Raw genomic sequence first — 526 nt, forward strand, 5'->3', positions numbered from 1 at the left:
ATTTGGTGGAGGGGGAGCACTAACCCTTGAACTGTGCCCAGGACCAGCCTCTACTGTGGGGACAAGTGAGTCAGGGTTGTTAAAAAGGGAGAGAAAGTGAAGGGCCCCTGTTGTAGTCTCTTCGACGCCAGCAGCCGTTTCGTGTAAAAGCACAATGGCAGAAAGCGTCTTGTACACAGACGGGGCTGCCAGGGCAGAGGCTGAAGGGCTAAGGCATGGGAAACACTCTTCGTTGCCAAAGAGGGTTGCCGCTTCCCATTCACTGCGGCAACAGCAAATGAGACACGCACACACACAAACTCAAAGGTCTCACACATTTTTTCACACTGAAAAACGTCCACACACTGATGTATACACTCCCAAAAACCTCCTCTCAGGAGAGCAGAAAGAGGATGAATAGTCAGAAGAGACAGACTGCAACTACATGGGATGAATTCAGTAGATGGGTACAGAAAGAGTCATTCTTAGGAGAAAAAAAAAGTTGCTTTTGAACTACAAAATGACCGCCCCCCCCCCCCCCCCCCCC

This window comes from Morone saxatilis, unplaced genomic scaffold, assembly GCF_004916995.1.
Source record: "Morone saxatilis isolate NCDOM2014 unplaced genomic scaffold, NCSU_SB_2.0 Contig16, whole genome shotgun sequence".
Classification (NCBI taxonomy): Eukaryota; Metazoa; Chordata; class Actinopteri; family Moronidae; genus Morone; species Morone saxatilis.